The sequence below is a fragment of the Grammomys surdaster genome, unplaced genomic scaffold (genome assembly GCF_004785775.1).
Source record: "Grammomys surdaster isolate TR1022 unplaced genomic scaffold, NIH_TR_1.0 150, whole genome shotgun sequence".
In the NCBI taxonomy this organism is placed as follows: Eukaryota; Metazoa; Chordata; class Mammalia; order Rodentia; family Muridae; genus Grammomys; species Grammomys surdaster.
The window spans coordinates 23,064,545-23,092,487 of NW_021604608.1; the positions used below are offsets into that span (position 1 = coordinate 23,064,545).

The following is a 27,943-nucleotide window of genomic DNA, read 5'->3' on the forward strand; positions in this document are numbered from 1 at the left end:
ACAAGGAGAGGAGAGGAGAGGAGAGGAGAGGAGAGGAGAGGAGAGGAGAGGAGAGGAAAGAGAAATGTAGCTACCAAATGTAGCTTGGTGAACCAGCATGTCAATATGTTTAAATAAGGTCATCATTGCAACCTGGACAACTTGCACAGGGCTATACTACTGACGAAAAAAAAAATCTCTTCCAGAAACCATTAACTATTAACTGCCCCTAAACCTTTAGGGAGGAATAAGGCCTTTTATGTCGCTTCCCCAGTCCATGATAAAGAGTGTGTAATTACACCTACAGATAGTTCACAAAGATAATGGCCATATTATACCTGGCAAATGTCATACTACTATACACATAGACCACACAAAAAAGAAAGGTTATGTTTTTTATTTGGTTAATTTACAAGAAACCTCTGGCATTAGCCAACTATATCTACTAAAACTACCCTCCAAAACAAGGTTTTTCAAGATACATGTCTCATTTTCAGAAATGAAAAAACTCAACTGGAATAAGGAAGAATATAGATTATATTTAAGTTTCCTGGGGTGGGTGTAGGGATTCTTTATTTAGAATTATCCTGACTTTTGTCTCTATTTTGAAACACAGATAAATTTGTTTTGTAGTCTTTCTTAAGTATCCACACCCCAATCCCCATCATACAAAGGATTCAAACTTCCGTCATACCAGGAGCAAAGGTTTGTTTTTTCTATTCAAACAGGATTCCATAGAAAATTCATATCTACAAAGAAAGAAAAAGACCTACAGAAAAACAGATTGGCAAGATAGAATGCTAGTCATTTAAAAACTGAATTTGAAAACAGCCATTCTTGGTTGTCAAATTGACTACAACAGGAATTAATTAAAACTCAATCAATTGTGTATACATGTAAGGGATTTTTTTTTCTTAAGTAAATCCTTTGAAGTTGGAAGACTCACCTTTAATCTGACTCTTTTGAGGCTGGTATATACACCTTTAATCTGGGCCACACTTTCTGCTGGCAGCCTCTATAAAAAGTCAGGAAGTCTCTCTCTCTCTCTCTCTCTCTCTCTCTCTCTCTGTATTTCCCACCCTATCGCCCTCTCTCCCTCCTTTCCTCCCTCCATCTTTATACCTGTTTACCCTTGCTCTTCCTGGGAAGTCTATTCCTTTACTAGTATTAGAGACTACTTCTTTGGGATTCCAGTATGTACTGAAGACCAGGTAAGACATTCAGGCTCGTTGACTGAACAAACTACTGTATTCTTGGACTTTTTGATGAGAGACACCATTGTTGGACTAGTTGGACCATAGCCTGTAAGTCATTCTAATAAATGTCTTTATATTTATACGTATGTAGCATATACAAATACATTATACAAACACACACATACACACACACACACACACACATATACATATATCAATTCTGTATGTTGTGTTCCTTTAGAGAACCCAGACTTCAAAACTCAAACACTCAGAAAACGCAACTACATCACCTTATAAAGGAAACAGTGGCAGTTTGCCTCTCTTATGAATACTGTTTGAGATGACATTTCGTCAAAATCAGTGAATAGTAAAATCAATTTTTTTAAAAACCTACTCTATGACTTTTAGCGTCCTTAAATATCAACCTCATTTTGATTTAATGAAACCAAGTAAGATCTTTCTTTTAAAAAGTTTATAATTTGGAAAAAAGTCTAGAACTATCTACAGATGAAACCAACTAGTTTCCAATACATATCTGATTTGTTAAGTTGATGAATGAACTGAATGGATGAAGAAAACTTAAATTGCTGTTATCAATAAAGTATTTGAGCCTAAAAAGAAAAGAAAATCAATCTAAAATCAGCTTTATAAATGCAACGTTTAATTTCCTTTTTAAATTTAATTTATTTAAAATAATATAAACCACTAGACCCAAAAATAAAGGAATTTGATTATAGAAGTTAATTAAAAACAATTTGTTTTGCTGGACAAGATGAGCTACATGAAGAAACATTATTCAGACTCAGTCAATTTTTCAAAGAAGCACCATGCAAGTTAAAAAGTTGACTGTGAGGCAAAACCAGGTATACAAAATGCTCTTTTCATGTTTAGCCAGACTTAGTAAAGAGTAAATCTGAATATGTGGTAATAGGCAATAAAATAAAGGGAAATTGTATATGCAACTTCCTTTTTATTATCATTTTCCAAGAAGCAAATACAAGCCATAACTAGTAATATAATCTCACAGAGACTAATTGAGAACTTACTGGTTTATTAACTACTATGTTTTAAGCACTGTTAAAACCCTGTGGTTAGATATGTAAGTAAGATGTTGCCCTAGGTCTGGTAAGCGCCAAGATGGACACAACATACATGAACACAGGTGACTGACCTAAAGACTTTGTGAAGAATGCCGTGATCTAGACCCAACTGAAAGGCTGAGTGAAGAGCATAGAGTATGCCAAAATCAACTTTAGAGAGCACTGGGAAAGTCTTCACAGAGAAAACCACGTAGGCATTTTCTTCTGGAATGACAATGGAAAGAAAGATCACTGGAGGAGGTGACATCATGAGAAGAAAGAAGGGTAAAGCCAAGGACAGCATTTGTAAGTACCAGCGCTTACTGATTATGGGTTACCTGATTATGGGTAGAGGGGATATCATCTACCAGACACAGTCCAGAGGGGTCACAGCAATATTAAGCACTGCCAGGTTTATGGCAAGCAATAAGAATTTTTATACCTTTTTCAGGAACAGAATATAATGGTGCTTGCCAGGATACAATGGTGTTTGCAAGCTATACAGGGTATACAAGATTAAGGTCTAAGACTAAGTGATCTGTCAAACTTCTATATGCTTCGCTGACTTGTAGGGAACAGAAAAATACACAGGTGGCCTGAATGCTCCACTGCCTAAGGGGGTACTTCTGTTTCCCAGGAACTGAAAGGCAGACTGTACCCCAGGAACCACAGACTCTAACTTGAAAAATCTATAACACCTTCCCTTCAAGGCAATGTAGCACTTCTGTTTTATATATCCTTCCAACTAGAACTTGCAACAGAAGATTTTACATTTTTGCTTTATATCTTAGGAGTGAAACACAAGCACGGAGGAGGCTGAAAAAACATGTAGGAGGTTAGTTTTAGATGTTTGTACAGAGTAAGTGAAATGGAGAAGACAGAAAATATAAAAGCAGTCTTACTGAATATATTAGAACATGTCAGTGGTCAAGATGTGATGTCTACAACACGACATGCCATTGGTGAAATTCCAGCTTCAATCATTTGTTCTTTCACTCTGAAAAACCCATACATTCTTCAAGCCCCAGACACCCCAGATTCAAAGCTGTGAGAACAAATTCTCTGTATCTCCTAGGTTAACTAAGATCACATACAAATTACTCAGTATTGTATGAGATATCCAGTAAATTAAAAAAAAATAGAAGATTGAGGTAATCTGGGTGTATTTTTCTGTGAAAACAACAGAACTGGTCATGTCTCAAATTCTCAACTCCAAAGTGTGATTTTCAGCCAGGATGTTATGCAGGAAGCTGTATGACCACATTATTAGTTATTACCGAAAAACAGAGAGCAAATTGAATGTGGTGCAAGGCTATAAAACTCTTAAATCCTGCCCCTGATGGCATCCTTCTCTAATACAACTTCACCTCACCACAACCTTCTCAAAACAGTGCCTCCAACTGAGGACCAACTGTTCAAATGTATGAGTCAAGGGTGAACACTTATTCAATCTTCCACAGGTATGTAGGATAATTGAAAGATAATACCAACAGATTTAAAAAGCTGTATGGTTAATGTGATATAATAAAATTTTATTTTATTATTTATTTTATTATTTTACTTATTAATAGTTTTAGGAATCTTATGCACACATGTGTCTCTTGGGATGTGGAGACCAGAGGTGGAGTTCTGATGTTTTCTACAATTACTCTCCATCTTATCTTTTAAGACAGGATTTATGCTTGAACTTAAAGATCACTGATTCAGCTAGACTGGCTGTCTAGTGAGGTCTGGGGATGCCCTATTACTAGTATTATAAGTGTGCTGCTGTACCCCATTTTGTGGAGCTGAGGACCTAAACTTTGATCTCGCTGTGTGCAAAGCAAGGACTTTCTGTGTTGAATGATTTCTTGCCCATTCTATCTCACTCATTTCTAGATAGTTGTTTAAAAATAATACTCCATAATTTTTACTATAGCCATTTTCAAAGAATACTTTCATATTTGAAGAAACACTAATAATTTTTATTAGTTTATACAAGTGACAAAACCTTAAGGTCAAGCCAAAGTATGAACTGCAATATTTTAAGCCATCTCATTATTAGCACAAAAAGTCGAAACTACAGATGGAAGCTCAAGGGTATAGAAGAAAAAAAATGAAATAGGAGTCTAGGAAGGGAACTTACTAGTTGAGTTATTCTCAACCATATAATCTATCAGATGTACAGCATAATTACTCATAGCAACAGCTCCCATGGCAGAAGAATGAGAACGGTTATCTTCCCTCTCTTCATAGAGCAATTAGCATGATTAATGAAAATAGTAAAAAGGGACCCTGATAGTATCTGCTAGGTGGCTTAGTTCCATACAATATTCTTTTCTATCCTTACCTGCAGTATCATAACGTTGCTATTGCTGACATCGTTGATATTAGTTAAGAAGGGGATGGCCTTCACACACTTCTACAGCTAATACTGTTTTAGCTGCTTACATTTCTGAAGTAAATCTAATTCCAATATTAGCTAGCAACTCTTAGCAGAGGCACTTCTGCCCCTCAGGAAACATTTGGTGTTCAGGGATCATTTTTCACTATTGCATCTGCAGAGTGGAGGAGAAAAGGGAGGACAAATGACACTTACTGGGTAAAGGCTAGGGATCCTACTAGTCAGGGTAGGGGTTATGACTTCTACATAAAAGATTATTACATTAATATGGTAACAGTTCCTGTGTTTAAAATGCTTCAACTAAACATTGGCACATTTATTTTATCTATGCAGAAGATAAATTGCAGATATTTTCTCTCTGGGAGTGTCTGAAGTAAGCAATGCCAATACTCTGAATTCAAAGTAGCCTGCCACTAAAACAGCTATACATTTAATTACTACATGAACTGTCAAGTTGACAGTGGTACAGGAACTCACGTAGTTCATTAACTGACATGGTTGTGATTGTTGAAATTACTGACAATTGTGTCCAATTAACAACAAGTTATCCAATCCCTCGATTTAAGCTGGATGAAGTTCTTGACGATGGTCCACAAAAGAATCCACAAATGTCAAGACAAATGGAGGATATTAAGAACTTTTTCTAACTAAGTGATCAATCACTGTGTTATAAAATTTTTTATTTGGATATTCAGTAAAACATATTTTTAAATACAACTTAGATATAAACAAAATATGAGCTGCTAAATAGACTAAAAATAAATAATAATGCTCTTCTTAGCAGATTCATGCACCTCTATCCTAGAGGCATTTTTATTTATCTCTTATCCTGAGGAAAAGTTCAGTTTCCAGACAAGGTATGTAATGACACCTCTGAATTATCCTTGAGGCAATGTGATAGAAAAGGTCATTCAGCACGCTCTTATAAGTGTTGGTGGTAATTAGTATACTAATAGGATATCATAATTACACTTTACATTTGTACCTCAGAAAAAAACAGTCCTGAGCTTATAGGTCCTATCTGTTTTACATTACATTATCCATCTTTAGATTCCTCTAGATTGGCTCTAACTTGATTTAAAGTGATTAGTGGCATCAAGTCTTTACGTCCAAGAACAGTCTACCAATATAGTTAGTGAGTTGTTTAAAGATGAATTGGTGGAGTTATGATGTAAATATGAAATGACCTCAGGATGTGACACTGTTTTTGAAAACTGTGCCGTCTTAAAATATGGATTCTGGATCAGGTTACTGGGGTTTAATGGGGTTTTTAAAAGCTGTATCAACACCCAATTCTACTCTCTGGTTCTTCATTGCTGCTACTTGAATAGTCATTGGTACAAATTTCCACCGTAGAGACAGAGCCATTCACACTTCCACCTGTTCTTTGATTTGATGGAATCAAACTCCTCTGAAACTGTGAACCAAAATAAAATTCTTCTTTAAAATGTTTTTGTAGAGTGTGTAATCACAGAGAAAATTAACTAATGCATGGCCATAAAAGAGACTAGTCTAGGTAACCTACCACCTTCCCTTCAGTTGTAGGTTCAAGGCAGTGAATAGCTATTCTTCATACACAGTAGTGAGCATTACATGGCTTAGCCATTCACTCTCACTGACAGCCTTGCAGTTCCAGGCTCCTTCTAAATAGAACCGGCTCTTTATGTTAACAGTAATTTTACCCCTTCTCAGTCATTCAAAGTCACCACAGTACTTATCAGCAATTTAGTTTAGTTCAATAGAATGAAGAAATTAAATGTTTTATATGAAATACTGTTTGGTAATTATCTGTTAAAAGAATTCCTATTTGCTCTAGGACATGTAGTTGTTTCCCTTAAACCATCAGGGCTTTTTCACCAAAAAACCCAAAAAATTAAAAAACAAAACAAAACCAAAAACAAACAAACAAAAAAAACAAGACAATTGTTTTAAATGTTAGTCCTGAAATCTAAACATATGTTGATATACTAAAGAACCACAAATATCCAAATATCAACTCCAACAACATGAAAATTATATATATAGTGATAATTTCATTACAGAGAATATCTTCCCAAAACATTTATTTTATAATCATAGAAATAAAACATTCAATGTCGTATAATTCCCATTGATACAGGTGAAATTGAGTACTCCCTTAGACACAAGCCTTGAATAATTTCCATCAATACCTCTCAATGTGACTCTACTTGGAAACAGAGTCTTTTAAGAGAGGTGGTAGTCCACATTGAATGAAGTGAGTAAAATGGGCTGACTTCATAGTCATTTTGAAGGAGATTGCTCCCCATAGGCATATACATTCCAATGCTTAATCCCAGCATTGTGACCAAACTGTTTGGGAAGGATTTGGAGGTATGGCCTCTGCAGTAGGCATAACCTTGTTGGAGGAGGGGTGTGACTGAGGTTGGGCTTAAGGTTTCAAAAACCCACACCAGACCCAGTGTCTCTCTGCAGGCATCCTATGAATCAAGACATAAAGCTTTCAGCCAGTTCTCCAGCACTGTACCAGACAACCTTAGCCATGTTCTCCCACTACAGGGATCCTGAACTAATCTTCTAACATGGTAACAAAGACTCCAATTGGATATTCTCCTTCATAAGTTGCCTTGGTCATTGTGTCTCTGCAGCAATAGAAGAGAAACTACAACAGACAAGTGCTCGAAAAGACCTCAGGAGATAAACATCTACAAGCCATAGAAATAGGCTAAATAAAAACTGATGCTGAAGATCTTTGATCTCAAACTTCCATTCTCTAGAAGTGTGAGAAAAATTAGTTTCTACTATTTAAGTGATTCAGCTTGTGTTAATTTGTTATGGCAACTGCAGAAAAGTAATACAATCCTTGAGCCTAAATATTTTTATTTTATATAGGAGAAAATAAAGGAGGGAGGGAAAAGACACTCATTATGCACTATTTTTTCCAATATACATCTCAAAGCAATCAATAATGAGGGATATTCCATAGTCACCCAATCTCCCATTTCTTTTCAAATGATTATTATATGATGACTACCAAGTCAATTAACCTTATATTTAGTAACAATAAAACAATATTTAACTAATACAAATATTTGACTATTTTTCATGTATATATAATACAAATATACAGATATAAGTGCCAGGAGTTACCAGTTTAGTGCATATTTTTGTCATTAATTCTAAACATCTAGAACTATTCTGAACACTGCTGTTGTTTAAGTAGTAGATACTGAATCTTGACAATAATCAATGAATAGCAAATACTAGAGGTTGTTTTATTGTTCATGACAAGGTGGTGAACCCCCACAGGCTGCTCTTTTTCACAAATGCACCCTAAAGATAAAACTTGAAAGGAACCATATGGATGTAAAGTCATATGCTGTAGATTGAACATAAATTTCTCCCAATAGGCTCATGTTCTTGAGCACTTAGTTTCCAAAACGTGAGGCTTTGTGTGAGCATATTTATGTAGCAGGGATTCACTGGAGGGAGTGGGTCACTAGTGATGTGCCTTGGGGTTTCATAGTCCCTCGCCACTTTCTATCTATTCCGCTTCCTAATTGCTGACCTGACTGTAGATACACTGTTACCCAATGCCTCAAATTGTGCCATCATGCCTTCTTTGTCAGGACCTGAATTTATCCATTCTAAACTTAAGCCATAATAAACATTTCCTCCCTTAGCTGATTCTTACTGGGGATTTGATCACTGCAAAGGGAAAAAATAACTACTACACCAAAATTTCATTGTTAAAATTAGGAGAAACTTCAACATGAGACGATGATGCCATATGCCAAAGAGGGGCCAAGCTCAATACCACAGGGTAATCTAGGGACAGATCGTATTATTGCCTCTTCTAGACATTGTCTTAGTAGAATCATTGTTCCACATCATGTGAAGAATGGGCCCGAAAAGTGACAGTATATCTATAAGAGAAAGCTGGCCAAAACAAGTAAGAGGTAAACTTAAGAGGCTCTTCCTACCCTAAATTCTCTGGCCCGATAACATTTAGGTATCTTCTACCAAACTATGAATGAAAGAATAATTCTTACCTTGAGTGAAACAAAAGGAGGACGTTACCCATTTTACTATGAGACTAGTGACATTCTAAACTAGATAAAGACAATACAAGAGCATGGTATAGTCTTCTGATCTCTAGCTTTTGTAAGCATATTTCCCCACAGTATGCTAATTCTATAGAGAAATGTAAATTATGATTATGGTGATGATAATGATAAGGATGATGGAATCGAGTGTGTCTCCTTTTAATGCAGAAAGGGTATCTCAGCTTCTAACCTTAAGAGCATACTATATACACAGATCTCTGTCCTTTTTAATTTAGTATTTCATCAAGATCATACTTTTTCAGGGAACATGCCTGCTTTCTGTGACCACATTCTTAAACAATAATTCAGAAAACTACCTAAATTATTTCCAAAGCAATAAACCACAGAAACTTGAATTCAGTAGAGAACAAATACTCATTTAAAGTAAACATCCCAAGTGACCCTACTATAAACAGTTTCAATTTTGACAGCTCTACCAATTCCTTTACCAACCCTGAAAGAAGCAACTGGTCATATCAACTATTCATATTAGCATTTTAGCCAGCCTCCATTTATTCTTTATAATATCTGTAATAAGAAGTCACAGATGAGATGAATGTAATAGTCTACCCTCTCTACTGCTGTAGTACACCAGAGACTATCTTCCGTAATCAATTTAGTACAACAAATTTGTAATTTTCTTTAATTACCTCTAAAAGTCACAAATAAACTCCTACTTGGTAAATCTAATTGCTATTTTTAGTCTTAATCTACAACTGTCTTTCTATTTCACCTATACTGTGAAGTATATATTTCTTTATGTTTAATTTTCCCCCATAGCTTTCATATTCTTTCCTCTCTTCTGAGACTTTTAATATCGAATTTATCTTACCCTTTGCCTGGTTCTTCAACACCCTCAATCTGTACCTCCCAAAACTCAGTGGTGAGTCATATAACCTTCAGAATCAGCTCAGATGGTATCTTACCTACAACTTGCACAACTTCAAATACAATATCTAAAAGTGACTTATAAACCATCTTGAGTATGGCAAAAGGCTCCTACATCCAGTGTTCTGGCCTCTGAAATAAATAATTCCAATCCTACCATAGGTTATTTATTTATTTATTTATTTATTTATTTATTTATTTATTTTCTGTGTATGAGTCTTCCATCTTCATGTACACCTGTGTGCTTAAAAAGGGCTCCAGATCCCATTGTAGATGGTTGGGAGCCACCATGTTGTTGCTGGAAATTGAACTTAGGACCTCTGGAAGAGCAGCCAATGTGATTAACTGATGAGTTATCTCTCCAGCCCCCACAATAGCTCCTGAGGTCTTTTTCCCACCTTCTCCTCTTCACGCCCAGGAAGTTTTTGCTGAAATTACATGATTAAATAAAAATCTCAGAAATCAGAGTAGTACATGTCATAAACGACTTCAAACTATGGAAGCCTGATATCCCAGAGATATAAAGACTAAAAGCATCAAGATTTGCATAAGTTTGAGGACAGCCTGGGTTACATAGTGAGTTCTAAAAAGAATGAAGCAATGTGAAGCACAGTCTCAGACAACATGGAGGCTTAGCTGAAACAGGAGCTGTCTGGACCATCGCTAATAACTCCCTTGTTCTTTCTGTCCTTCATTGGACAGTCAATGACTGACTCTCAGTTTTCAATGAGAAATCTGTGGAAAGTAATAATAAATTTTACGGATCTCCTCACACATAAAGGAGTGTGTGATCTTGAAAGCTTCTACAATTCATATAACCAGAAGATGAATAGGTAATATGGTATCCTCTAAGTTCTGCATCAGAGATTCTGTAGTTATTTACTGTATGTCACACTTCAGCCAGGGTCATCTGTTGAAGACCTTCATGATAAGGTCCCTTCTGGTGAGAAATATTCATCTTTTACTTGGCGACTTGACAAGGAGATTAGAAATGATCATCTGTCTCCTTTCTTCAAGGCAGCTCCTAGTAAACTGAACAAATGAATCACAGGCAAACTTCCTGATGCTTTAATTCCTTCTTCCCTAGAATCCTTTGAATACATGGCTTTTAGGGAAGAATTTATCCCTCAGTCTTTATTGTTATTGATATAACCTTTCACTAGCCCCCAAGTAGCTAAACAAATTGAGTTTCCACAATACAGTGTGTTACAGTGCTGTCATAATTACTACTGGCAAAGGTACATTGGAACACATCATGTTCAGGCTGAAAACACATGATGAGTATCTAGTAAATGTGCTACGCCCTCTTGCCGTTCTATGTATTTCCAAAATTCCCTATCCCCTAACAATTCTCTGATACTGATAACAGTAAAACTATTTCATCAGGCTGGCCATGTGATTGTGAACTAACTAGTACAATCTCTCTTGCATAGATGCTCACAGTGCTGTCAACAATTTGCAGTGTCAATTTTCTCACATTCTTCCCAAGAACCTTCCATCCAGTTCAGGCAGTGAGTTCCTTCTCTGTTTTAACATAATGTTTTATAAATAAATACATAAATTGTTCACTTTAGTGTGACTCATCCTTGAATCAGGTCCTTGCAAAGTGTTTTCTATCACATTGTTAACGCTTTTGGAGCAACCCCCCTGAAATCATATGATTTTATCCAATAGCTTTAAACACAGAAATCTAAGCTTTTTGAAAAACAGAACTATCTAGTCACAACATTATGAACTATGGAGGATTTATATGAGAATGGAGTCCAGGTTTGCTGCAGAACTCTCCGCCTTAAACATAGTCAGGTGTCTCTACTAACCTATTACACAGGTGACAATTGAATAGGAAACGTGGCTTGAAGCTTTGCAGAACGTGCACTGTGGATTCAGTTTTCAGAGGAGATCTAACAAGAGAAACTTAGATTTATTTAAAATCCTGGCTAATAGAAACAATCCTCATTAATTCAATCAAGAAATAGTACTGACATGTCAGATACGTGTAAGACTTTACAGCAAATGCAGGACAGTGCTGATGAAGAACATACAACATTAATATGGTTATCCTAAACATTCGCTTCTGGCTTAATAATTTTGTGTTGTCTTAATAATGAAGAAATATTACACTGAACATTTACACTGTCTACCCTCTATATGGCACTTACCTGAGCTAAAGTTATAAACAATGTCATTCATTGGTAAGCAATGAGATTATAACTTTATGAATCTTAAATATATTAACAAGACACTGGGATATTTTCATAGCCCCTCTTGTTGTATCTCTCTCAAAGCAATTTAAGATTTTTTTTTCTGCTTGTTCAATTGGTAATGCACAATGCACCAGAAATACTAAACAATCCTGACAAGGGTTATCTTTTCTGTGTTCAGATCTTTTTTGATATGGAAAATCCTAAAATATTCGACTGATTTTCATGAAACCAGTACAAAGAAAGTGATAAAGACAAAATGTAAACCAAGATCATCCAGGTTTCTCTAAGCGTTGTTAGAATCCTACGGAACATTAATAAAACTGCACTATGGCTGTCAACAACTCAAGGGCCCCTCTCTTTTTCTTTATACCATAATTACTTTGTATTTGTGCTCCTTCCACAAAATAAATATTCCTCAGGCATGTTGTCGTTGTTGTTGTTGTTGTTGTTGTTGCTCAAACTTGAATTGTATTTCCTGTACCTTTTTCACACTGATAATTTGCAAATAAGAAACGTTGAGATAATAAGAAATAAATCACTAGCCCCATTCCCACTGTATTCACAGGACCTTGAATGGGAGTTTCTGGAATGAAGCTGCAATGGCAGAGGCTGTTTGAGTGATTAGCATTTTAGTAACATGAAGAGGATTGGACTGTGGCCAGGGCAGACCAAATTAACTTGGGCAATCCTTAGCCTTTATCAGCATTTTACTGCCCACCTCTTTGTGTCATCTAATCATATTGTTAAAACAAACATTTCGGGCTGGTGAGATGGCTCAGCAGTTAAGAGCACTTGACTGGTCTTCCAAAGGTCATGAGTTCAAATCCCAGCAACCACATGGTGGCTCACAACCATCCGTAATGAGATCTGATGCCCTCTTATGGGGTGTCTGAAGACAGCTACAGTGTATTTACATAAAATAAATAAATTAAAAAAAAAACATTTCTTTTTTACTATAAAGCCTTATGGAAATTATGACATTGGAACACAGAACTTGACACAATCCAAATCTGTGTCCCCAGGCCATGATCACTAATACTCGGCTCCAGAATAAACTATCAATTATCCATTCTGAAGTAAGAGTTGTGACTTTCTTTTTTGGCAATACAGTATGAATAAATGCCATCAGAAAAATATATGAAGTTGCATTTGCATAATCGTGATATACATATATGTGAATGAGGTTGTAAGTATTTAATACAATTGTTGTCTTTCAGAAGTTCTCAGATTCAAATGAGATACAGTGTGTAGGATCCAGGAATGAGTAGAAAAACAGCTAGATGCTGATATTAAATATCTGGACTCTGGAGAGATGAGGTTCTACTTGTGGCCAGTTACCTGAGAATTAGATGAGACATAAAAGCAAATAAGACTCTGTCTCTTGTTCTCTCTCTCCTCTATAAACTACATTTTAGGTAATTCATTATAAAAAGTTCATTATAAAACTTCAGCCAGTAGAACATGATAATCCACATTTTTGTAGACCCAATATAACCTTTGAATGAGGCAATTTTGTATCACTAAAAAAAACTTAGATAAATACTCAAATAGATACTTAGAAGAGATAGGTCATTCACATCCACCAATCAATCTCAATAGCATTAAAACTGGGACAGCCAGATACTGCACACTACAGAATATGTTAACCACCTATAAAAAGTCTAACAAGACACTCCAAAATACCGGTGTTTTATATGTTCGAGTATGTCATGGTAAAATAACATTATTTTCTGATCACTTTAACATCATCAGGAATGCAAAGCCAAGATGGAGTTAAGGTTTGATAACTGTTAAGTCTAAGAGGTAAATCTTTGGAAAGCTTTGAAAACTGTTCTTTTTTTTTTGCTTCTTTTAAATTTGCATCATACGTTTGTAACAAAGCATGGCAACAGTGAAACCTAAGGAGCCTGCAAAACTGCAGCCTTAGCAGGAACCATGACTGATGCTCCTTTCCACAAAGGCCACTGACCTGCTGACATCGCTGGCACCTTCCCCTAAGCCATTACATTAAAATTGAGAAATAACTGACTCTCAGAGGGCATAAAGGAATCTTCACCTCTAAAATATCATTAAGATGCTTTTGGTTAATTTGCTCGAAAAACTGTCCAGGAGTGCTCCAAGAGTTTTCAGGAATTAATTTTTGCAAAAGAAAGTGAAAGACTTGCTATGAACAGCACAGGCTTTGTATACCTTAAAGCAATTCAAAAGCTTCTGACCTACAAACAAGTGAGCTGTGAAAGCTCTGTGGCTCTAAAGAGGCCATGCTGCCCAATGTGCCTCAGAGGTGACTGCCAAAGACGACAGTTAACAGGAAAGAATTTTCCTAAAGACAACTAAAGAAATCTCAGAGAGCAATAGACAAGATGGGGTACTCAATGTAAGAATCCAGCACTTTGACATGGGTTTAACAAGAAATTCACTGTTATGCAGGAAAGGACATGTGTCCTGTCTGTATAACAGTGTTTACTGTGCAGACCTGTGGCTGCCTAGTTTTCCATTTGCCTATTCTCAGAACAGAAGCTGTCACTAAAGTTAACCGGACTCTATTTGACAATGCTTAATGAATGCATTGGAGACATGTGACATGTTAGCAGAAGTCACTGATGATTTTGCTCTACAGGGAACCTTGTTTGATATCACGTTGAATTTTGCAGGAAGATAAAGGCAAGTAGATGAAACTTGAGGCAAGTAATTGTATAAAGACAGTTCAGTTCATGACTGGAAGCAGGGACATGTGATGGTGGTACTATTGCTGCTGCTGGGGTTTTTATTATATTCATTTATGTATTTTTATTTATTTGTGTTATTTTATGAATGTGATAGTTTGGATGGGCAATGCTCCCCACAGGCTCTAGCGATTTAATACTTGGTCCCCAGAGGACACTATTTGAGACCTCTTAGAAGTCATAGCCTTGATGGAGGAAGTACATCACTAGAAGTTCACTTTGAGAGTTTAAAGACTCACTATTTCAAGTTTACTCTCTCTGCTTCTGGTTTGCAGTTAAAGGTATGAGTTCTGCACTGTTTCCTGCCACTAGGCTGGTCACTTGCTGCCATAAGCTTCTCCTCTATGATGGTGAGGGACTCATCTCTCTGGAACCACAAGAGTCAAATAAACCCTCCCTTCTACAAGTTGCCTAGTCATGGTATTTTGTCACAGCAATATAAAAGTAACTAATGCAATGAATTATTTAGTGTGGGGGTGGGGGTGCATACACATGAGAATCTACATGCCAAAGCATACTCAGTGTAAGAGGACAACTGGATAGAATCAGTTTTCTGCTTCCACCACTTGGATTCCAGAGACTGAGGTTAGATTATCAGGATTGGCAGCAAGTATTCTTACCTACTTAGCCATCTTGATGGCTCTCAATTGAAACGGTATTACAGAATAAAGCAGCCAAAAAGATAAATGGCTAGATCCTTGCTCAAACTTTTTGCCATATGCTAATTTACAGAGATGGCTCAAAACATAACATCCATCCATTATGAAGAATTGGAAATATAAATCTTAAATTCATAAGAAGACATTACCTATATCTGCAATGATTTTGAAGCTGAGTTTTTAGCTGAGTGAAGTTGAGAAGTAGCAGTAAGGGGATACACACAAACACACACACACACACACACACACACACGTGCGCACACACATACACACACAGAGAGCTTTTATGATGACTTGTGCATTCTTCACCAAGCTCCTTAGCAGCATGTAGACAAATAACATCCTCACACAGCCTGAAGCCTGGCAAGCCCCATCATAGACATATAGTCAGAGGATTCCACACGACCAGATTTAAGGCATCATAATGCAGACCAATTGCAGATGATGCTCTAACGTGAACCAGTTAAGACAATCTGTTAGATGGGTACATGATAGTAAAAAAGTCCTGTTTTAAAGCACTCAATGGAAGTGGAAACAAAAGAAAACTACCAATATAAGAAAGACAAACTAAATACATTCATTTTTTTCAAGCATATATTTGAAAATGAAGATCTTTATGAAATATGTGAGAATAGTTATTTCATGTAGACATACACAGAGGATAGGGAGGATAAGAGCGACGGCTAACCTGAAAGCCTCCTTCCTGACTGAGGAATAGTTTTCATTAGCATGGTGTGTGTGTGTGTGTGTGTGTGTGTATGTGTGTTATATAATTGTTTGTATATAATGAAGTGATAAAGATAAGTAGTATACACGTTGAAAATATGAATAGTCATGAGAACTTCTCGTGCAAAAAGCACCATACAGCATGAGGGTACTCTGGCGTCTCAGTTTAAAGATCTATGTCACACATTTTCTCGTGTCCGGTGTTATACACATGAAACAAATTCCATAACTTGACATTGTGAGATGAGCCATAGCGGGAGCCGTGAACTATATTGAGGATCTTATTTTGAGTGACTTGCATTAGGCACGGGATGTGTGAGTAGCTACAACAGGTGCCCAGGAAGTTCTGGACTCTGGAATCTTTCACAGGCATCCTCTCCCTAGACAACTCTATTTTAAATGTACAGTCTTCCTAACTAGTGTAACATATTACCATAAAGCATTCTTTCCAGATTTAGCCAACTAGAGTTGAATTTATTATATGTAACTGGTCACTGAATATAGAAAATTTAAAAAGCATTTTTTCCAGGTTTTTTTTTGAAGTAAGTGTCTTTCAATAAGATAAACATCTTGAAACCGCTGTGGTCATTTATTAAGACTGGTGTAATGAAACATTTTAAATCAATAACTTAATTGAGTTATAATGGAATAATAGAATAATAATTAAATTGAATAATATAAATCCACAGTTCTCAATGTTGAAGTCTGTAACTGAAGTGTTAGCATGTTTGGATCATCCTGGAAACAGTAAGGTAATATTCATCCCTCGCTTCCCTCCTACTTCTGGTGCTTGTCGATCAGTATAGACATTTCTGACATGTAAATACATGACGAATATCTCTGCCCTCATGTTAAGTTGTCATTCTTCCTGTGCTTATAAAAGTATCTTTAATCTCTATTCAAAATCCCCCCTTTAGATGACAGCAATGACAAATGAGAGCCTATCATAGTGACCTGATTTTACTTGGTACCCTATAAGGGCCACTACCAGCCAGGTACAGAACAAGTAGAGCATGCAATCAGGGCTCCAGCTTATCTTCTTGAAAAGTGATGGTTCAATCCATAAAACAGTGTATGCAGTGTGCCAAAAAAAACTGTGTTTCTGTTAGTCCCAGGAGTACAGTGACTGTGCCGAAATGGTGGGTAAGTCTTTTCTCTTTTTATGTTTAGCAAACATTGGATATTAGTAAGATTCACTAGTATGAGCATAACGGACGAAAGTATTATAATAATAAATGTAGTTTGGTAGCAGCAGCTTATAATCCAGACAGCTTGAGAGAACTGTTTATTTTACAACCTGAAAATTCTCACACAGCATGAAAAAGCTAAGTATCATAATGGCTCTAACATCTCTTAGATTGATATTTTTATCAAACTAGCAGGGAAAAGGAACAGATATACTAAGCTGCAAATCTTCAATCCTAGGCTTTCAGGCATACTTATTCTTGAACCCATTTGTCAACAGCATTAATAACTATAGCAAGGTTATTTTCTTCTGTTACACAGCAAAACTCTATGGTCACTCTCATGAAACAGGATAGCGTGGTCCAATAGATTTACTGACTGAAATAAAGACAACCTGGAATATACTGTTGATTCAATTTCATCTTAATTATAAAGTATTTGTCAGAGATAATTAAGAAAAACCTTCATCTTAATTTGACATTAGAAGTTGTTTCTGAGTAAGAGACAGTGTCAGCTAGAATGATGCCAAAACTCTGGACTCTTTCATAGATTTTACTTTTTGTATATTGTATAGTTTCTCAGTAAGGAATTCAGGTATAATTCAGAGACCAGAAAGACCAACACTAAGGGGAAAAGATCCTTCATTTTTCTCTAAATTTTTTGTCAAAAAGTTAGCAATGCCTGATTTGAGAACATAAACTGGCTATTGTTTAGACATTCTTCAATAGACGTGTTTTTAGTGGTCTGCAAGGATGCAATGAATTACCCTGAGACTTGGCCAAAACAGGTATGCATGTATATATGTATGTATGTGTCTCTCTTTCTCCATATATAACTACTCACACACATACACACCCACATGGACACAGACACACACACACAAAAAAATCATGTGTCCAAAAATTAATAATTGATAAAGTCAGTCTTTAGCCAGGAGTCATCACGTTTGTTAAATGCATGGTTATTCATTGGGGAGGTTTGCATTTAATGGCCCCACAGGTTCCCAGTTTCTGGAACTGTTTGGAACAGACTAGGAGGTGTAGCCTTTTAGGAGGAGGTATGTCAGTAGAAGTGAACTTTGAGGTTTTAAAACTATCTATCTATCTATCTATCTATCTATCTATCTATCTATCTATCTATCATCTATCTATCTTTATTTTTCTCTCTCCCTCCTCTTCCTCCTTTTCCTCCTCTTTCTCTTCCTTGCTAAGCAAGGATGTAAGCTGTCACTTAGTCTGCCAGTGTCATGTATACGAACCTGTCTGCCTAACCCTTTGGAACTGTGAGCCCAACGAAATGTTTTCATTTATAAGTTGCCTGGGATATGATGATTTGCCATAGCAATATAAAACTAACTAAGACACTCAGTGTGCCAGACTCATAGTATGCATCCTAAAGACAAGTCAGGCATATGATACAGACTCATATGCCATAGCCCTGTTCATAAAGGGCAGGATATGTCTTCACTTATATTTACTATTATACTTTCAGCATCTGTAATAATATAACACTGGTGATGAATGCCTTAAAGGAATAAGAGGACTAAACATTAGCTAAGATTCAATAGCTTAAAACTAGTCTACGGAATTGCTCTTAGTTTTGTAGTTTTTACATTTCTGAATTTTCAAGCCATTAAAAGAGTTAGTTCTGAAAGGCTGCAACACTTTAAACAAATGTTTTGGTGGTAATCATACGCTCTACATATTTCCTTTAAGAAATGACAGTTGGATATATCAAAACAAGAAGATACACCCCATTGTTATTCAATGCAAATTACCCGACATATATTATTTTCAACAGTTGATATGGGTAAGAAAAGAAAGATAAGATTCATTTCTACTATTGTTTGCACTAAGAACTGAAATATAAAAAAATACAGGAACACAAAATAAGACATCTGCATACTGATGAAAATTAACACTAAATGTCCAAAGACTCTGGTTTTTTTTCTTTTATTACAAATCAGAATCAACATGAAAGACTCCTCCACCCCCAAGCCAATATTGAGATGACACCAATAATTCACAACCACCGGTGACCATCCTCCACCATTCCCTGTACAGTTGCCATGGAAGCCACTCCCTTATCAAAAATGGATGTTGCTGTAGAATTGAATTCCTGAATCTTTATCCTCCATCTGCAAAGAGAGGTGCTAACTGCATCCTCCACCAACTGGAAGAAATGAGGTCATAGACTTAGACAATTATCCCTGAAAAATTGCCAACTTTTCCCTGCTTTCTTCAAATACCTGAAATTCAACGACTAGAAAGCATATATTCAGAGATTGTTAGAGAGTTTCAATAGGAACTGATTGAGCTGACAGCTAACCACTCTCCTAGAACTGAAAATGTATGTACTTGAATCTAAAATGCCATCTTAAATTTTGGCCAAATGCCCAAACTCTGGGAAATGTTTGAGTCTAAGTGTCTCTTGCATAAAACTGTTGACAACTGAAGCTGAAAACTTCCAACAAAAATGTAAATAAAGGGACGTATGTAAGATGTACTTCATCTGAATACACTTCATAGGTTGAGGCAATTTTCATGAAAACTAATGTTCTTTTATTTTGGTTGTGAGTGACTGCCTTTAAAGGCTAAGCTATCTCTTCAGTTCAAATTAGTGCTTTTAATAATTAATATTATTTAACCAATGCCAGCACTAGACATGTAAGAATACATTTTTCTCAGGTGCAATAAATAGTCAACTAGGATAAAGTTGTTTTAGTAACAAGCTACAATTATATTTTAAATAGTAGGCGAGTAGTTCAAAAGGATGATAGAACATTCCTAAGCAGTTTTGAGTGAGCATTACTTTCCATCTTCTTCCAAAGCAATTACGTTATTGAACACTTTTCAGATACAAGAGATTGGCTATGTATTTGGAGGTTCCTGATTTAATGAATGGCTATAGTTGATACTTATTTGGCATTTTATTTATATCTGATATGATTATGTGTTTTATATAGATTACTTCTTTTAACGATTATAACAAACTTATAAAGTGGACACTTCTGTTTCATCACATTCTATTTAGAAAAAAAAATAGTTTTTTTTTCAAGATCCAAAAGCGGAGCCAGTAGTTTTCAGAGAATCTATGAAATATTAACTCACTCGTGGGGTTAATTATTTACTTCTAATGGCCAACAGTTCCTAGCATTGCTTCTGATTGATTATCTTGCCCTGTAAATTATAAAATACACGATTATCAATGGATTTAAGGGCAATGTGATATAAATACCATAGTCAAAGTTTGTTACTGTAAACAGTGAAAATGTTGAATTAACACAAGCAAGTGGTAAGATCCCATACTGTTCTGGTTACTGAAGTCAACATTATATTTCTCATATCCTTTGTGTCTTACTTCTTTGATTTTCTATAAAAGCATGTATGATTAGATAACAGTTACACTGTGTTCGGAATAGCATTCTAGTTAAGTACTGACAAAGTGCTACCCTAGTGTTAACTAGTGACTAAGCATAAAATTGATGAGCATCATATCGGATGCCTCAAAATGAGTATCATAATTGTCATCTATTTCTCATTGTTAATTATCTCAAAACAAGGTCAATAGGTATGGACAAAAGTGATGATGTTATATTTCTCATTAAACAACAGTACCTGTTAAGTGCCTTTTAAAAACTGACTTGACTGAAATGTAGAGTTGTTTAGCTTCATAAGTTTGTTAGTAGGGTATATATAGGCACATATTTTTTGTTTATAATTTCCACCAAAACTAATTTCTCAATAATTTATTTTTGAATGTACTAGTGTTTTGTCTGAATGTGAGTGTTTATGTTAGATACTGTGCCTGGTGACTTTGGAAGCTATAAGGTCACTGGGCCATTTGTAAATGAAGTACAGATTGCTATAAGCTACAATATAGGTGCTGAGACCTAAGTCCTCTGCAAGAGCAACACATGCCCTTAAGAACTGAGCCATCTCTCTAACCTTACACCAAAACTGGTATCCTACCCCTCATGTTGTTTTTCCACAAACAGTTTGTATATAAAAAAGTACATGTACCCCTATGTGGTGCTTTGAATGATAATGCCCACCATAATTTCAGGTGTTTCAATACTTGGTACCCAGTTGGTGTCACTATTTGGATATGATTTGGAGTTGTGACCTTACTAGAAGAAGCATGTCACTGAGGTCAGCCTTTGAGGTTTAAAAGCCTCAGGGTGTTACCAATCCATTCACTGCTTCCTCCTTGAGGGTCAAGACGTGAGTCCTCAGCTCTGACCAGTAGCCATGCTAGCTGCTGGTTGACATGCTTTCTGGCAGTGATACCGATTTATCCTTCCAGAACCATAAACTAGAAAAGAAATTCTTCTAAAGATGAGCTTGATTGTGTTTTCTAGAAACATAACTAACACTCCTTGTATGTTTACAGTTCTAACAACTCAATATACAAGATCCTTCTAGTGTGTTCCACAGTACATATTTTATTTGTTTTCATTCGTTATAGTTCTACGTAATTACAGTATATCATAGTACTCATGAAATTACTCCTGCCTCTTGATTCTAATACTAGGTATTACCACTGTAACATAATTCACACCTATATAAAGTTTTATATGATCATTTTAAAGGCAAGATTTCTGTCTTGTCCAAATTTGAGTGTGTAGACAGATGTATCTTGCTAGGTGCTCAGTGAGTGTACTTTAAACTGAAAGGAAACTAAATCCCAAACGTAGCACCTATCTTAATGGGATCTCAACCATCTCTAGCCCATTCTCTAATCTACACACAGTCATTCAGACATTGGACATTTATTAAATCCTTAAACACTGACGGGTGTTGACCATATTACTGAGGGCTAGGAACACAAAACTGTGACAACAAAAATTCACAAGGAAAAAGGAAAACTATCCGGCAAAATCAACAGAAGAAGAGATGTTTACACACATAAGAAAATCAAGTTTGGATCTACAATTACTGCATAGTGAAAGAAGAAAGAAGTGAAAACACTCCAGGTACAATAAGGACTTACCCCATATTTCCTAACTATGAGATTAGAAGAGATGGTAAGAAGTCAATGATTAGGAAATATGTTTGCAAGTAATACAGATCAGTACAGAATATTTCATGGACTTATTGTTGAAGTGTAAACTATATCTTTGTACAGTACTAGAAACTTGTACAAGGGCTACAGTTTTAACTCCTGTAGAGAAAAATGTATCTTCTGTGTGGGTCTTTGAAGAAAAATGGGAAGGAGTAGGGGTAAGGGAGAGGTGAAGAGGAAGGGAAGGAAGAAGAAAGTAGAGTATGAGTGGGAAGGAAGAAGGGGGGGAGAAAGAGGAGAAGGGGAGAGAAAAAGGATATAAGAGAGGCGGGAACATTACTCTCAGTTTGAGGACAGCCTGGGCTATATAGAGGGTCCCAGGACAGCTTGAGTTACATAGTGCAGACTCTGTCTAAAACTAAATGGGAAGATAGGTAAAAAATGGAGAGATTTTTTTTCCTCACATCAAATAGAAACAAGTGAGAATTGTGCAGAGGGTGTGAATGAGACACAAATTATCTTCCTCAGGACAGCACCTGGAGCATCGTCAGTGAAAGTGACTAAAATCCTAGAAATAAATAAACCTCATTTAAACTGAAGTTTCAAAAAAACCTTTTGAAATAGCCACCTCTCACAATTGAAAAGCACTGGATTCCAGGAGCTATAGTCATGGCTTGTAGGCTTCTCCTTGCTATATGGAGGGAAAAAAAAGAAAAAAAAATAACGTGAAGTGTCTTAAAAGGAGGTCTCAAAATTTATATCTGTATTTAAATTTCCTGTTTAGGTTAATTTGATACTCTGTTTTCCAAGTATTTCCAACTACTATTGTCACCTCTACATTTTAGATTTCAAAACTACTGAAAGCCAGTCTCAATTCCCAACATGGATTTGATGCATTTTTAATCTAATTATACAAAACATATAATTTTGTGGGATTAACCAGTATTTAAAACTCAGAAGCAGCTACATAATTAAGACATAATTCATTCTCAGAAAGTATGTTCTATTTACAAAGGTAAAAATGAATTTCTTCATTGGTCAGTATTTAAATACGTAATTTGTCAAACAGGTAAATATTACTGGTTTAGAAATGTTGGTGTTAGTGCCCCTTTACATTGTTAATGGCAGGAAAGAATATTATTTTAATTTTAAGAAAACTATTAGTGTATATATTCTTTTAAAATTGCCACCTCTCATTGTCGAAAAGCACGTGATCTGAGGAGCTATCAGCATGCTTTGTAGGCTTCTGGTTGCTATGTGGAGCAAATACTGCGAAGTGCCTTAAAGAATGTCTCAAAAATTATATCTGTGTATAAATCCACTGTTAAGGATAACTTGACGCTGTTAAAATATATATATATATCTCCTGAATAAGAGACACAAAATGCATATTTGCTAAATTTTAAGGAAAATTTTCACAGGCTAAAAATTTTACTCTCACACACGTTAATAGTTCATACTATTTTTTTCACTTGGAGATTAAAGTTTGGAGGACTCAGTCAACATTAAAATATGTTTTCTTAGTTGAATGTTTTAAGTGTTTCCAGTACAGAAATAACCTTGGGTATTAGCTGGCAGCTTTATACCGGTATTCTAACTGAAGCGGATACCCAGCACAAAGAGTGTTACAGGAAGTACTGTGTATAAGCACCCACATACTCAAGTGTAGGAAGCATTCCTTTTACTACAGGTTCTGTTTGAGAAAAGTCAACTTTTCCCTTAAAATTTCAGGAAACAGCAAAGCTGGAAGTAATATCCCTGTATCATGAAGATAACTTTGGGGTGGAAACTGAGCCCCAAATGATCATCCAGAGCCCTTCTACACACCACACTTCTTCCCTTCCACGCCAGCCAGGATCACACCACACCACTCCCTTGTATGCTGATCAGGATCACACCACACCACTTCCTTGTATGCTGATCAGGATCACACCACACCAATTCCTTCCTTGTACACTGATCAGGATCACACCACACCACTTCCTTGTACACTGATCAGGATCACACCACACCGATTCCTTGTACACTGATCGGGATCACACCACACTGCTTCTCTTGCACACCAGCCAGGATCACACCACACTTCTTCACAAGTTTTTGCATTCCAGTGATTTTTCACTTTCTCTCTACTCCATTGTCAAGACTACATACATACCACACTTACAGCTCAAGCAACATAGGGAGTCCAATATTTCAAATACCAATACAAGTATCCTCACTGTAGGGAATAAAGGTAAATACAATGCTAGTTTGAAGCACACTGCTCTATTTATCACATTCCACCATACATATATCTAGAGTCTTTTCAGTACAGCACAGAATGCTTTTTGTCCTGTCTAGTGGCTTTAAAAAAATAGAAAAAAAAAGCAAACCAGGACAAAACAAAACAGAAAACCTAGGAAATCATTCTGGTTTTCCCAAGAAAGGACAATCTCATCTTCAGTATATGAAGAGTAATAAGAAATTTAACCATAATGGTACAAGTTTTATTATATGTAAAAGTTTTTGCAAACTTTAAAAGTTCTGAAGAGTGAGAACAGGTAAAACTGTTCTTGTAACCCAACCAAGCTGGTATTTAATCTCTAATAACTTGCTGATCATCATGAGAATCTGAACTCATTATCTTAAGTACAAGGTTGGCATTTATAAGAGAAATACTGCTGAGGTTTCAAGTCCTAACAAGGAGAAGTCCTAAAACACGTCTACAGCCTGCATCAGAAGTTAGTGGTAATAGATTTGATCCAGACAAAGTACTAGAATATCATGGGAACATCAAGGTGACTTGCTCTGAAATATTCAAGTAGGAAAGCAGCATTTAATGATTTGTTTATCTTATGTGCATCGGTGTTTTGATCTCCATGTATGTCTGGGTGAAACTGTCAGATCTCCTGGAATTGGAGTTCAGACAGCTGTGGCTTGCCATGTTGGAGCTGGCAGAGCACCTCTAGAAGAGCAGCCAGTGGCCTGAACCACTGAGCTACCTCTCCAGCCTGAAAAGTAGTATTTAAACTCTTACTGCAGACTTACAAAAATTTGGTGTGCTGTTCTTCAAATTAATTTTCTAATAATCCATGTGATTGACTATACTTCTTATAAAAAGTAAAAGCTTACTGATGAAAAAATAATAGACAATAAACTAGTAGCAACTGATGTTTGTGGAGTCAAATTCTGATGCAAGAAGCACTTCACATGGACTCCCCAGTTCCATAACTGACAAAAACCACTCTACAGATGAAGAAACTAAAACATGAACAAGTAAATAATTTGGCCCAGTACACATATTTGGTAAAAAGCAGTATCCAGGATCACAGAACCATTTACCACTCTCTTCCCATTCTTCAGAAATTTAGGATAGTCAGTGAGCACTAAATCCCATGATCCTGTGTCTAACTGTTTTATTACTTTTAAAGAAGTATCAAACCACTAAGTTCATCAGCAATTTAAATACAAAAGACATGTTAAAATGCCTGGAGTGTGACATTAAATAAATGTGTGTTATATACCTTGATGGAAGAACTGTGCTAAAGAGTAAATAAGTATAAATATGTGTAGTTGCTCTTTTCTGAATCAAAACATGAACAGAAATCAGGTCATCCAATAATTTGCATCTTATGACTATCCTTGATAAGCCTTTCCAATACTGACCTGTCAAAAAATAAATAATATGTAGGTAGGTAGGTAGATAGATAGATAGATAGATAGATGATAGATAGATAGATAGATAGATAACCACTCTGGCATTTCCAAAACTGAACAGAATGGAAATAGAAAAAAAATACAATGTATGTTTACTTGCAAACAGTGAAAAGGAATTCAATTCAAAATAATCTGTACAGATAGACCACAACTATAAAACACATTATTTAAAATAAATTTTATACCCAGAAAAATGACAAATTTGGTGGAACAGTGGATGGGTTACAACTTAAATATGGAATTATGTATTTTTTTCCTCTAAACTAGGATAATCCATTAAGAATTCTAATTTGAGGGTTGTTATAAGAAAATCTCAGAGCTCATTAAGAAGGGGAACGCTCAAGACGTGGTGGTTTTTATAATAGGAAACTATGGTTTTTATTTAATGTCACATCTACTTCAAAATATGCGACACTAAATTTCAGGTGATTTTTAAATCATCTTCTTAGTTAAATTAACAACTTCTAATTTTAAGTTGGTATTGTGTGGCACTGTTTTATCTTAATTTACAGACTGTATTTTCTCTTTGCAATGAACATGTGGGTTTTTTGTTTGTTTGTTTGTTTTGTTTTGTTTGGTCTCCTCCCTTATTAGGGGACAAAAAAGAGAAAGACTGAAATTAAGAAACTAAGAAATATAATTCCATAAAAACAGCACTTACACATGCTGGTATGTGCCTAGAGTCTCTGCACTCGGGGTCAGGAGACCATCCTGAACTTCTGCTCAAGACTAAAATCGTGGAGTGTTGAATCAAAGTGAGTTTAAAAATCTCCACTAAACAGTTTTAGTATGCAGGGGGTCTCTAAGTATATATTGAATGGGGCTAAACTTCCAAGGTGACTAAAGTAAAACTCAGCCAGGGATGGAGGCAGGGAAATTTTGTGGCTAGCATTTTTGTTTGGCAAAAATCAAGAAGCTTTCAAATTGTGTGTGTGCCTGTGTGTGTGTGTGTGTGTGTTGTGTGTGTTCCTGAAAAACCACCTCCATCAGTCTACTCAGTGCTTGCTGATTTGACCCTGCAATTAAAAACAGAATCATGAACTGCATTCATTTTTATATCTTCGGTAAGAAGAACAAAACAAAAAAACAAACCAAGAAGAAAAACAAACCCACAAAAGAACAGTAACCATGTGAAGTTAAACACTCACTTCACATCATATTCTGAAATGGTTAGAAATATATCCTTAATGAATTGACTTACAGCCTTAATGTATTTAAAGTCCTGATAAGTATCTCAATGATGAGAAGGACTTTATTTAATTTCAAATATTTTAATTGCCTCACGTAGATGAAAGAGATGCTACTTTTACACAAGAAAATATTAACTTCCTTTTTGTACTTTCCCAAATACTGGTCTTTTTGCTGTGTAATAAAGAGTTTTTGATATAAATGAAACAATGGGCCAGGCCTGTGGCGGCAGCCCCGGGATGACAGCGTTCAGAAGGAAGAGGCAGGAGGATTGAGAATTGAAGGCCAGCATGGACCATGTGGGAAGACCTTCATAAATGATAAGTCAGTAAATGGAGTTGGATTTTATGCATTCCTCGGTGGATATGCATTTGCTTCTGTGCAGCAGAGCTCTCCTCAGGAACTCCAACACTGTCTCAAAATGTCACCTAACTTTCAGAAGCAAAATGTTGCCACTCACTCTGCCTCCAAGGTTACCGAAAACATACTCACGCTGAATTGTGTGCCAATCAACTCTGCACCTGCAGGAGAGTCCTCTTTCCGGGCTCTCTGCTCAAGTGTAGAAAATTAATCATTTTTGCTTTGCGATTCAGAGCTACTTAGTAAGGAAACACAATGAGAGCCAGGCTACTTCCATTAGAGGCTTTTAGTGCTGTCTCCACCCTGCTGAACACACACACACACACACACACACACACACACACACAGCTTTAAAGCTTCTTGTATCTTGCCAAATGAAAGAGAATTTCCCTGCCTCCATCCCTACTGGAATTTTACTTTGATCACCTTGGAATGTTAGCCCCATTCAATATATACCTACAGACCTCTCAATATTAAAACTGTGTTTAGTTGAGATTTTTGAACTCAAGTTGATTCAACACTCTGCCCCTTTAAGCAAACACACACACACACACACACACACACACACACACACACACACACACA

General features: G+C 36.1%; 1 protein-coding gene across 1 annotated transcript in view; it reads right to left on the minus strand.

Annotated features, from left to right (window-relative positions):
• Positions 1-27,943, minus strand: part of Kctd8 (potassium channel tetramerization domain containing 8) — a 220,405-nt gene that overhangs the window by 190,285 nt on the left and 2,177 nt on the right. The gene's annotated exons all lie outside the window — the stretch shown is intronic.